General features: G+C 42.0%; 1 protein-coding gene across 4 annotated transcripts in view; it reads right to left on the minus strand.

Annotated features, from left to right (window-relative positions):
* LOC112249360 (discoidin domain-containing receptor 2) overlaps positions 1-11,260 on the minus strand; it is a 45,377-nt gene extending 34,117 nt beyond the window's left edge. For 3 of the 4 annotated variants that reach the window (XM_042320501.1, XM_024419218.2, XM_024419226.2), the window contains exon 1: positions 11,076-11,260. The gene's annotated coding sequence lies outside the window, so the exon portion shown is untranslated. The remainder of the gene's footprint in view (positions 1-11,075) is intronic. The other variant, XM_024419234.2, reaches the window with a different exon arrangement.
* Positions 11,261-12,508: the final 1,248 nt, after the last annotated feature.

Genomic DNA, 12,508 nt, shown 5'->3' on the forward strand with positions numbered 1-12,508 from the left:
TGCACTACACCCACCAACTTTCCTTTCCAATTAGCAAAAGGCTGAAACCAGAGATCTGTATATAATGACGAGATGCTCATGTCTCAACCCTAACAGTGGTAGTCTATGTCCCAAAGGCAGAAAGGCAGGCGACAAGTTTAGGTCTGGATATTATTCCCATAGAAACACATTGGGCTTTTACTGGACAGATTTTGGCGAGAGTGAGCCATTTCACTTTGCCTCTTCCTCTCTGTTGAAACTACACTGAACAAAAATATAAATGGAACATGTAAAGTGCTGATCCCATGTTTCATGAGCTGAAATAAAAGACTCAAAAAGCACAAAAAGCTTATCTCGCTCAAATTTTGTGTCCAATTTGTTTACATCCCTGTTAGTGATCATTTTATCCTTTGTCAAGATAATCCATCCACCTGACAGGTGTGGCATAAAAAGGAGCTGATTAAACAGCACGATCATTACACAGGTGTACCTTGTGCTGGGGACACTTAAAGGCCACTCTAAAATGTGTAGTTTTAACACACAACTAATTGCCACAGGTGTCTCAAGTTGAGGGAGCATGCAATTGACATGCTTACTGCAGGAATGTCCACCAGACTGCAGGAATGTTCATTTGTCTATCATAAGCCACCTTCAATGTTGTTTTAGAAAATTTGACAGTACATCCAACCAGCCTCACAACCACAGACCACGTGTAACCAAGCCAGTCCAGGACCTCCACATCTGGCTACTTCCCCTGTGGGGTCGTCAGAGGAGGGGAGGGGTGCTGCGGAGTATTTCTGTCTGTAATAAAACCCTTTTGTTTGGAAAAACACATTTTGATTGGCTGGGCCTCGCTCCTAAGTTGGTGGGCCTTTGCCCTCCCAGTCCCATCCATGGCTGTGCCCCTGCCCAGTCATGTGAAATCCATAGATTAGAGCCTAATGAATTCATTTCAATTGACTGATTTCCTTATATGAACTGTAAGTCAGCAAAATCATTGAAATTGTTGCATGTGGCATTTATATTTTTGTTCAGTGTATATCACCCGAGAAAGCATGCGAGCGAAACAGAGCCCCTCTGTTTGTAGCCCATGTATCTGATGCTGTCTGGACAGAAATAGTATGACAGGGTCCAGACAGTATCATATACATGGTCTACACATACTGAGACAGGGGGGCGCTGTTTTGCTCGCTCGGATGGTTTAACTGAGATTGATGCATCTCGATCAAATAAATGATCAATATTGTACTTGGACGGGCAAGGAGGTACGGTAGGGCGGGCCAGGCCCCTTAAGGCTCGCCCATAATGCTGGCCGTGAATCGTTTTTCCAAAGGCGGGAATGCAGGTGACAAGCTTCGGTCCAAAATAATCCCATAGAAACGCATTGGACTTATTATGGACAGATTTTGGCAAGATTAAAACCTCTCGCTTCGCCTCTTCCTCTCTGCTGCGTTTCCCTGCCAGGGCTTGTTTTGTGACTGACAGGCGCCTGCCCTATCAATAGATCGCTAGAAGATGCATGTCGTTCATTCTAACGGACAAGGGCTTGACAGACTGGCTAATTGAAACTTTTAAATGAAAAATTGCCCAGTTAATATTAAGTGGAAAAAGTAGTCGGCTGAAAAGGAGCCTGGATAAGTAGAAATAAAGTGTCTTTCTTGTTAGTCTGCTTTTCATTTAATTTCTGACAGTATTGCATTAACGTAGAGGTACTATTTTGATAGCCACATAGTCCAGTTTATTGTAGTAACTTAGTCTACTGTTCATAGATCAGAAGTTTGTGTGTATGTGTGCGTGTTTGATACCGAGCTCATCCAAGTTTATTGTATTAATTTATAGTCTGCTGTCCCTGAATCATAAAACTAGACCATTGCTTCAGGTGCTGGGAAAATGTCTGTTTTCCAAAACTATTGGGTCCCCCCAGGCTCAGAACAGGAAGTGGCCAAGGACAGAAACTCCCATCAGAAAACCAGACTTTCTGAGGCTGGAATTGTGATCTCTTTATTCAGCTTCAGCGGGCGTGCGTGAGTGTGTGTGTGTTTACCCACATACCTCTCTCCAGGGGAGGAAAATCCTAGAGAAATTTGTAACAAAAACACGTTGTAGCCCCTAACCAGGTTATCCTACATTCTCACATTGCAAAAGCAAACCGGATAGGGGTGTTGTGCTGTTGAATAGGGATTTTGGGGGATGTGCAGAAACAATCAGCTTTTTCTTGGAAAGACTTAGTCTCTTTCCTCTCATGGTCACACAGAGGGGTGATGGTCCTTGCACCCTGGGAGAGCCGGTAGAGTCAACACACAGCCCATCCCCACCCCTGGTCACCTGCCCTGGCTGGTTCTACTGTCAACATCACTTGCATGCTACTGTATGCCATGAGCGAGAGGAGGACTGGAGAGAGGAGGACTGGCGAGAGGAGGACTGGGGAGAGGAGGACTGGAGAGAGGAGGACTGGAGAAAAGAGGACTGGAGAGAGGAGGACTGGAGAGATGAGGACTGGGGAGAGGAGGACTGGAGAGAGGAGGACTGGAGAAAAGAGGACTGGAGAGATGATAAGAGTCTGAAATGTGTGTATCTCTCTCTGTGTGTGAATGTGTGTGTGTATAAACAGTATGTGTGTGTAGGATCTGCCTTCCCTCAGCCCCTGACTGTTTAGTGAGCCAGGCAGGCTAGTTAGCTTTAATAGTGTCCATTACAGTGAAGTAAAGATGTGCAGGCCAATGATAGCAGCCTTAAATCACCTGTCAGCCTTGATTAAAGGGGCATCCATACCCCTTACCCACAACCTGCTCTGAAACACACAACCTGCCACTTACACACATCCTGCCACTACACACAACTGGCTCTAAAACACACAACCTGATCTTAAACAAAGAACCTGCTCTGAAACACACAACCTGCCACTACACACAACCTGCTCTGAAACACACAACCTGCCACTACACACAACCTGCTCTGAAACACACATCCCACTCTGAAACAGTCAACCCCTAGGATGGGAGGTGCTGGGTTTTTGTAGTTATACATGATCCAGGAGAAGGCTGCATTAATAAACAAAGAATAATATAAACTGTGACACAATCGTTTCCCCTTCGGCACCCCTCTTTTCTTCTTGTATTCAGGATGAGCGCGGACCAAATATTTATAGACAGTAACTAAATGTAGCATGAACTACCTAACCTATACTGTGATGTACAGTTGAAGTCGGAAGTTTAAATGCACTTAGGTTGGAGTCATTAAAACTCGTTTTTTAACCACTCCACAAATGTCTTGTTAAACTATAGTTTTGGCAAATCGGTCAGGATATCTACTTTGTGCATGACACAAGGAATTTTTCCAACAATTGTTTACAGACAGATTATTTCACTTATAATTCATTTTATCACAATTACAGTGGGTCAGAAGGTTACATACACTTAGCTGACTGTGCCTTTAAACAGCTTGAAAAATTCCTGAAAACGATGTCATGGCTTTAGAAGCTTCTGATAGGCTAATTGACATCATGTGAGTCAATTGGAGGTGTACCTGTGGATGTATTTCAAGGCCTACCTTCAAACTCAGTGCTTATTTGCTTGACATCATGGGAAAATCAAAAGAAATCAGCCAAGACCTCAGAAAAATAATCGTAGACCTCCACGCATCTGGTTCATCCTGGGGAACAATTTCCAAATGCCGGAAGGTACCACGTTCATCTGTATGTGTCACATGTGCCACTGAAACAGACTTAGACAGAGAAGAGAGAAATAAGAGAGTTTATCTGAAAGCTATAATTAACTCCCAACTTCAGTCAGTGTGGGCCAAGACTGTGACAATCTGGTAGTGATTAGTGGGCTATTAAATTCAAACTCTTATTAATTCAAGGGTATGATTATGAAAGAAATGTTATACTTCCACCAAGGCTTCCAACCAGGGAAGAGGGGGGTAGGGGCATAATTAATAAATATATAAAAAAGGGGATTAAATAATGTTATTTGATAGACTTCAATTCTATCTGCCAATTTCATAGTTGATCTATTCCAACCCCCCCCAAAAAAAAAAACACGCTATGGCTGCTTACATTCCTGTACAACGAAAGACTTGCCCGCTGATAGACAGGCATATTAACAGAGCAAATCAATGCAGAGAGCATTTTATTGGTTCTGCAGACATTAGCTGGGACTGTGTGTGTGTGTGTAGCCCAATGCTAGCCTAGCTTCTATGACCAGCCACAGGTGATGCTGACTACCGCCTCCCTCCTAGCATCCAAATCAAATATTTATTTCATCTTTATTTAACTGGTAGAGTCGGTTAAGAAGAAATTCTTATGTACAATGATGGCCTATTAGGGAACAGTGGGTTAACTGCCTTGTTCAGGGGCAGAACGACAGATTTGTACCTTGTCAGCTCGGGGATTCGATCCAACAACCTTTCGGTTACTGGCCCAACGCTCGAACCACTAGGCTACCTGCTGCCCCAGGTAGCCTTTTATATCCAAAGCCAGATGTAAACAATAGGCGAGCACAAACACACCCACAGCCCTTCTCTCCCTGGTCATTAGAGGAATTATGTGTACTATTAATGTGTGACATCTGGAAGCGAGGTGAAGGGAAGACTATAAACATTCATGGGCGGGCCACAGGTGCTACTTAGGGTGATAATGTTAAAGGGGTAGTTCACCCAAATTACTAAATGACACATTGGTTTCCTTACCCTGTAAGCAGTCTATGGACAAAGTATGAAAGCAATCCATGCCTTGGTTTAGTTTCCCTTGCACTGTTTCCACATGTTAACGTTCTAACAAATCCACTTCAAGTCATTGGACCGATATTAGCAATTTTCTCACATACTTCTTGCGCATCATGATGCAATCTAAACCAACAACACAATTGTAGGGTTCTGTGAGAGACACTCAAATACACACTTGTGCACACACTCCCGGTTGGTGTCACTCCCAGCCCCGATACTAGTGACCCTCTCTCTGACTAGTAAGAATATCTGGACTCTATTCACTGTTATTTAACCCAGCTGGGTTAAATGAGACCTGAGAGAAAGTGAGAGGGAGAGGGAGAGGGAAAGAGAGAGGGAGATAGAGGGAGAGTACAGTGAGAAAGACAAAGTAAGAGAGAAAGGGGCGAGATAAATAAAGCTTTTAACTGATTTAAGGCCCTAACCCTCAGTTTTGGATGTTAAATGTGGAAACTCAATTATCAGGTCCAAGAAGTCCTTTTCCATTTCCTCCCATGGTGTTTAAATCATGTCAGAGCCCAAGACCCGCTCCATTCTCACTGTCTTTCCCCTTCCATCTCAACTCTATACTACTAAACTAAATACGTTAATATCGATACTACCAATTAAAATCCAACTACTGCTACTTCAATAAATTACACAATTACTCCTTGTAAATGTAACATGACTACTAGGCTTGGGCGATATAGAATGTATACAGTGGTACTGGGGTATTTCTAAAACAGATGATTTGCAATACTGTAAATAAAATCCAAACCATACCAAAATCCAAACCATACGCCACTGCTTATAAGTTAAGTAAAACTAATACATCTAAGATGTGTCAAATAAATTATATCCAGCTCAGGGCTCCAGCTATGCATTTGCTTCGCTAACTTGCTAGCTAAATGTCAATAATCAAGCTTCTTGGTGACAACATAGACATAGATCCCTGTAGCCTGAAATGTTTTGTGCATCCCAAAAAAAGAGAATAAATAGTGCCTCGGGTGCACTTCTGGTAATACTGTATATGGAATGAAAATCTGTTTACCTCCCAACCCTAACTACTATTACTGCTGCTTGCAAATATTGCCATTTCTACTACCATCACAATTACTGTGCTATTACTATGGTACTTCAAAGTAGTTTCAAGCTTTCAATAAATACATCTCTCCAAAGACATTCCTGAACACAGAACACTGAGATAGTTTGAATGATTCTGTTTTCTTGGACCCTGAATATCATACAAAATCATACTACTTATTCGGATACACAACAACATTTTATTATTAAGTACTAGGCACGAGAAGGAGCAAAAGAGAGGGAGAGAGACAGCTGAGAGAGAAATAAAATGTTCTTGTTGTTTTCAGGTTCTTGCCAATCCATCCATCTGTGTGAGGCGTTAAGAGACCAGCTCCCTTTCTTCCCTCTTTCTCTTTCTTCTCCCCATTTAATCACTGCATATTCCCACTCAAAGCAAAGTAGTTATCTTTATTCATGTCTTTATTCACTCTGTTCTCATTATCTGGACTTAACTGAACCAGGAAGAGACCACTTCAGCCCAGTTGTCTCAGAATTGATCACGAATCAGAAAAGATGTTTAGGTGGTTGCAATATTTCTGTACACTGGTACTTAGAGTAGGATGAGACTGACCGTGACTGTGCATACTAACCATCAGTTCACAGTTGTCCTATAAGAATCACAATAGTACATCGAAATGAAGTACTAGTTAGCCGCCGAAAATAGACGTTTTGTTAGGTTTCGTTTAGTACAGTATTAATTTGTCGATGTCCATCATCCATTTCATATAAGATATGTTCTGAATTACAATTCATACGATATATTATGAATTGCAATATGTTACAAATTGCAATCCGTACAATATGTTATGAATTTGCAAAACATATGATATCTAACAAATTAAAATGTGTTGTGGTAAACGTTAGCTAGGCGGCAAACGTTAGCTAGGCGGCAAACGTTAGCTAGACGTTAGCTAGGCGGCAAACGTTAGCTAGGCGGCAAACGTTGGCTAGGCTAGGGTTAGGGTTAAGCATAAGGTTTAAGGGTTAAGGTTATCTAACCTCCAAAGTAGTTGCAAAGTAGCTAAAAAGTAGTAAGTAGTTGCTAAAATGCAGAAGTTGTCCGCGATGAGATTCGAACACGCACAGCATAAAGAGCCAAGTTTAAGGAGAGGAATGGCCTATCACCTGTCAGACAGCACAAGAGAAGCTCCTCAAAAAAGCTGGTACTGAAGTAAAACAAATAACAATTCTAAATGCAATCATGTGTTAAAAACTTTGACGGCCATGATTAAAAAGAGCTACTATTTTTATTTCTCAATCTCAACTCCCATTCGCCATTCGACTGCATACGCTATAGCCTAGTCAACGTTTGGCTGGCGATCAGCGAGTCACCCACCACTTTACCATGTGAGCTTGCAGTATAATTGTTTGAAACCCAAATGTTTTACTTTACTTCAAATAATGACGACGGTCTAACCTTACTTTGAAATAGCCTAGCCAAAATCCAACCACAGTCCTAGTCATATTAGCAACCCATCATCATTGTTGCTATTAGATTCCCCCTCTTTCTAAGTTTCTAACTGAGATTTTCATCTCTGTCGCATACGGAACCGCTCACATTAGGTGGGCTGTTCAGAAGTGTTTTCCCTCAAACTGCATTTTGGCAAATGTTAGATAATGCCGTTTTATTACCTGCTTTTACAGCAATTGCATTTTCAATAATTGCCTTTTGACTGTAAGACATTTACCTTAAGTTCTTAATTAAAAATGCCTGTGTCTCTCTCTGTGTGTGTGTGTGTCTCTGTCGCTCTCTCTGTGTCTCTCTCTCTGTGCGTCTCTGTTGCTCTCTCTCTCTGTGTCTCTCTCTGTGTGTCTCTCTATGTCTCTCTGTGTGTCTGTCTCTCTCTGTGTCTCTGTCTCTCTCTGTGTCTCTGTCTCTCTCTGTGTCTCTGTCTCTTTCTGTCTCTCTCTCTCTCTCTCTCTGTCTCTCTCTGTCTCTCTCCCTCTTTGCCTGTCCGTCCGCGTCTCTGCCTGTCCGTCCGCGTCTCTGTCTCTCTCTCTGCGTCTCTGCATCTTTCTCTCTGTTTGCGTCTCTGCGTCTGTCTGGGCACCCGTCTCTGCGTCTGTCTGGGCACCCGTCTCTGCGTCTGTCTGGGCACCCGTCTCTGCGTCTGTCTGGGCACCCGTCTCTGCGTCTGTCTGGGCACCCGTCTCGGCGTCTCGCCATCCGTCTCGGGGTCTCGCCGTCCGTCTTGGCGTCTCTGTCTAGATTTCATCCCATGGTTTTCCTATTTTTCTATAGCATGATCGATTTTCCATTATGACCACTGCTATAAGTCATATTACAGTTCAAATTGTATACTTTGCCACAAGCCTATTCATTTGTCAGAAGCCACTGTGTGCTGTTGCCTTCATACTGCTCAGGAGAGTAGGCAGGGTGTTTTGGCACTTTACACAAACCACCTCTCCTTGAGTGTGGGAGAGGCAGCAGATGTGACTGTTTTTTTGATGTGTGTTGCTGTTGGGTCATCAAAAAAAATATGCGAAAGAGAATGGAGACTAGCTGAGATAAGGTCTGGATTTTCCCATAAGACATCAGCGAGTAGCAACTCCTGGTCTGTTGTTTTGTTAAAAACAGTAATAAATATAAGGCTTCATGTAGGTTGTCTTGACCAAAACATTGTTTTTAGCCAATTCCCTGAATTGTCGGTTTACTATATGTCTGACTGTTGGACCTTCGGTCTTGATATTCATTCTCACAATGTTAACACAGAAACTGCTATGTAAGCCATACTGAGGCGGTTCAAGGGGCCACAGAAATACCTGCTGTGTGTGTGTTCACTGGGCCACAGAAGTACCTGCTGTGTGTGTTCACTGGGCCGTTGAAATACCTGCAGTGCATTCCTCTGATAAGTTAAAGCACGTGTTGAGAGCTGGAGGAAAGAGGTCAGGCTGGCTATTTCCAGCAGTGAGGTCATGAACCCGGCTCAACACACACTCTTCCATACCCACACACACACTGCCAGGAATGGCTAAGTGGGTCACACCACATGCTCCCCCACCTTGACCTCTCTAGAACAACTGTCCTTTATGACTCTGGGGGCGTTTCCACCAACCTGTGGCTCAGATGGGTCAGCCAGTTAGAGCCTGTATGAGTCTGTGTGTATATATAACTGCTTGGGATGAAAATGTCTCCTGCTAAGTGACTGTATTATTATTACAAACCCCATATAAAAATGGTAGAATTTAGCCTCTGTGTGGATGTCACCCACATAACACAGGGCACCTGCATACTTCATACATACCGTCTACATCCTACCTCCATAACACCTACATACCGCCTGCATGACAAGAGGACAAAGACTGACACACAAATATGGATGGTGTGCTCTTTACAGGCTAGGAGGTCAAAGTTTGTCCATGAGGAAATCTTTGAGACCATAGCATTATACTGTACATGCCTTAGTCTAAATGACAATACATAATATATCGTAGTATGATAATACCAAGCCAAAATAACATGTCAGGGACAGAACTCAAGTGGTGAAAAGTTGCTCAACTTTTCCTAAACACAGTGAATGACCACCCACCAAAACAAAGCAGAACAAATTCTCTGGGCTTTAAAGTGGCAGCATGAAAGTGAAAAAGCCTCAATTTCTACATTAGTTTCACTGCTGCTCCACCACCCAAAACAAAGACCTTCAATATCCTATCAGCTGGGAAGCACAACATTATTTTGCTGAACAAATTTTCTAAGAATTTTCAATGTCACAGATATATCTAGGATATGTGAGGCTATATTCTCCATTGATTAATACGTAGTAAAAACTGACGTAACTAGCAAGCAAATGTTTAACTTCCTGTAATGTATGGCATAACTGATAAGTGGCAGTCGGTGCCATTTAAGATGAGGGAGGACAATTATGTTTTATGAGTATGGTCTTATTTGTACTACAGCATACTGGATGACTGTCATTCATATTCCATTCACCCAGTTCAATTCAATAGGTTTAGGCTACAATATGATACTGACATTTTCCCTGTACTCATCATGAGGTTGCTACAACCGAGCCTATGAATGAAAGACTACAACGTAGGTGCACAGGTCGAGAGTAGAATGAGACAGAGAGTGACACATTCAATACTGCCTTGCAAACTCTTGCCTGCATCTAGCTAATCTAGGGCATAGTCATTAGTCCAACAATTCCAAACAAGAGTTTCTATTGGACAAATTTAGGTATTTGTATTCATTCCGTTTAAGAAACGTTTTTCCAACAGAATCACGGGAATGAATACACTCCTGATCCCACGCAAACAGTTCCCTTCGTAGCCAATTACAAACAGCTCATTGTAAAAAAAACTCCCTTGATTGTTGTATTCCTTCTCGCATCTACACGCTCTCCTCCTCTCACCTTTTCCCTTCGCTTGTGGACTTCAATGCACTATACATCAGCTGTCTGTGACCAGGCGAAAAAACCTCTCCAAGACAAACCTTCATATCATAACCGCTACACACAGCGTACATCATTGTCACCATATTAGCTAAAGTAACATCATAGTCAACATAGCTAATAGACTAGGCTAAACTAGCTAGCTGCATTTTCTAGCTAAGGGAAAGATTTTTAATTTTTAAAAAACATTTATTTGTTCAAAACTGTTCAACTATTTTCTCTCTGAGTCAACTACTCACCACATTTTATGCACTGCGGTGCTAGCTAGCTGTAGCTAATGCTTCCAGTACAATAGTCATTCTCTGATCCTTTTTTTGGGGTGGACAACATATCAGTTCATGCTGCAATTGCTCTGATAAGTTGAAGGACGTCCTCCAGAAGCTGTCATTATTACGGTGTAAGTCTGTGAAAAGGGGTGCGAACCATGAGCCTCCTAGGTTTTGTATTTAAGTTAACAATGAGTAATTTTTTTAATGCCATCATATTCTGTGATAAGTGCAAATAGTCTACATTAAAACCCAAGCAAATGCACAATCATTTTCAAATTCAAACAAGAGCAACAGTATTATGCAGTATGTGTGTAATGGCATTTGCGTAGCAGCTGGATTGCAGCAGTGCTTTCACAGTGAAGCGTGGATATGCGAAAGGCTGCATCATGTCTCTCTGCTATCATCTATTCTAGTCTGCCATGCAAACAGCAACACTCTCTCTTTCTCTTGCAAATGGGACATGGGTTCAAAACTACACTAAAAACACAGACACCTAGACTAATGTGAGGTACTGACACAATTCTACAGAAAATAGAAGCATATATCTAGCTTCAAGTGAAACCCAATCCATTTACCATCGAAACACACGGAGAAGAAAGTCATATTTGATTATTTTTTTGAGAGAGAAAAAAGGACAATTGAAACGTACTTTTAAAGAGTTTATCCTTTCAAAACATTTGTTCCGAGTAGGCGGTGGAGTATTCCTGTGAGTGTCCGTGTCCCCAGTTCAGTCTGTTAGAATCCAAGCCTGCCTATTCTCTCTGTTCACTCTCGCTCAGCTCAGGTCCCTCTCACATACAATGGACTGATGCAAGACACCCCTGGAAAAAAAGGGAGCTCGGAGGAGGGAGAGAAAGAGAGAAAAAAAACATCACATTCTGAGGATTCTTGGGGGCATGCCAAAATCCCAGAATTCCTCATGCTATACATATGGTTTCAATTAAGTCAAACCCCAGTACCCAATCAGAATGCTTTTTTCTCCTTGAGGAGAACTCTTTCTTTTGACAGCCTGATGGAGTAATCAAACCACTAACTCATGGTAGCTAAATTCATGAAGCACAGGACATTTTAATTCAATGTTGCCTATGGTTGTTGTGTGGAACAAATGGCATGAGATTCTGTTGACAAATAATGTCAACAAAATAAAACATTGAATAACTTCAACTCAACACTGGAAAAAACATTTATATTCGCCATAGTAATGACATTGACAATACACTGTTAGTACACTTACAACTGTTGTACTGGAATTAGTTTAATTTACATTATTTAGAATTGCAAGCCAGACAACAGTACTATTACTATGATAATAACTTATAACAATTCACGGAGTCCCTTTTAGCCCATAGATACATTATAATCAGTCGATAGAAAGAGATCCACCTTAGTGAAGAGTTTAGGAGACAGTCACCTCCTGATTACATCATCACGGACAGTGTTCCCTTTCTGATGTAGACTAAAACTTTTGGCCAGACTCAGGAAATAAAAGGCATGGTGAGGATCATAATTATCACAGGGTGGAATTCCCCTTTAAAGGTTTCATTTCCTTCATGGTGGAAAAACAAGGTGGCTTAATGAAAAAAGCACACACACACTACAGTAGACCAGCCTGCTAAACCTCTATCTATGCACATGGTCATGTTTCATATCTGCCTGAAGGAATATAGCCGTCTAGAATAGACATCGTTAATTACCGCAGTCAAATTCAACATTTACATTAAGAAAGTGTTACCTACGCATTTCCCTCTATCACTGCAATCAATACCTTCTGTCAGACATACTGTAGAGGGAGTGAGAGCTAGTAAGAGAGAAGAGGACATGAGAGAGGAAGGAAAAAGTAAGTAGGTGTGTGCGAGACAGAGACGCTTCGAAGCCACAGACTATATTTCCTGAGTGGCTGCAGCAGTGTGTATCATGCTCTCTCTGGCCCATCTTAAAACACAAACCATATGCTGCTGCTGGAAACTCTGATTCAACACACCAGGACTTCTAATGCAAAAAACACCCATCACACACACACACACAAACAGAGACAGACAAATCAACACAGTGATAACCACAGAGTGCACTCGCAGACAAATC

The sequence above is a fragment of the Oncorhynchus tshawytscha genome, linkage group LG01 (assembly GCF_018296145.1).
Source record: "Oncorhynchus tshawytscha isolate Ot180627B linkage group LG01, Otsh_v2.0, whole genome shotgun sequence".
Taxonomy (NCBI): domain Eukaryota; kingdom Metazoa; phylum Chordata; class Actinopteri; order Salmoniformes; family Salmonidae; genus Oncorhynchus; species Oncorhynchus tshawytscha.